A 1,275-nucleotide genomic window follows, 5' to 3' on the forward strand; every position below is an offset into this window, starting at 1 on the left:
CAACAGCAGCAGCAGCAGCAGCAGCAGCAGCAGCAACAACACCACCACCTCCATCAACATCAGCTGAGAAATATACTGTAAAAAGACTTTATACATGTGATTGCGTTAGTGAGGTGGCCTTTAGAGTAGGCTCGACTGTACTGTAAGTCTAAATTACGTTTTCAAGAATCAAACCAAACCGTTCCGCATTCCACTTCGTGGAAAATACTTCTTCGCAACAGACATTATATCTTATTTACAAAAGGAACGTAGGGAACATTTACGAAGATTTGTCCTGTAGACACAGAGTTTAACATGACCCTCTTGAAATCTCACACGCATAAGAGGACAAGACGCAAAAAAAGTAGGCTCAAATTTCACAAATGCGTTGATAAGCCACTCTTGTCTACCCGCACGCGAGCACGTTCACGGAAGCTGCAGAGGTCGTATGCCGCAGCGATACCGCACTTTCTGTACCCAGACATTATAACCAGCGCTTTTCTAACACAACAGAATCAGTATCGATGCCCAGTACCTTCAACAAGAGAATTGGATAATCAAAAGATTGTATCACATGCATTGATGATACGTGGCTAGATCATCATCATCATCATCATCATCATCATCATCATCATCATCATCATCATCATCGTCGTCGTCGTCGTCGTCATCATCATCATCATCATCATCATCATCATCGTCATCATCATCATCATCATCATCATCGTCGTCATCATCATCATCAGTAACAGCACCACCACCAGAAGCAACAACAGTAGCCTACGAGGTCTGTGCCGGAAGTGAGTTTTCGAGTTCTGTAAAATCAGGAACTTTTATGTAACAGGTATAAAATAATGCACATTCAGCACAGCTAGCAACCGTTAATCGCAATGCACTTTTACATCTGATACAGCCTGAGCCAGCGGTGCAAAACAATCACCACTTCCGCTTCAGCCAGAGTCATGGGCGCTCCATTTGCTTCCAGCACAATTTCTTCCTCATTTTCATAATGCTACCCTTTATTTCTTTGATTTTTGCGAAAATATCAAATTTAAAAAAGAGAAAAAAAAAAGAAATAACAAAGAAACAAAAACAAAAACAAAACTAACAACTTAAAAACAAAACAGAAACGAAACGACACAACATTAAAACTTAAGACAAAGCCAACAGCAGCTACAAGAAGAAAAACAACAACGTCAACTATATCAAGAACAGCAACGATATCAACTACAACAGCAACATAAAAAGCAGAGTAAAAAAAAAAAGTATAAGACATAATATTATTTCAGCTACATG

The sequence above is a fragment of the Aplysia californica genome, unplaced genomic scaffold (genome assembly GCF_000002075.1).
Source record: "Aplysia californica isolate F4 #8 unplaced genomic scaffold, AplCal3.0 scaffold00177, whole genome shotgun sequence".
Classification (NCBI taxonomy): Eukaryota; Metazoa; Mollusca; class Gastropoda; order Aplysiida; family Aplysiidae; genus Aplysia; species Aplysia californica.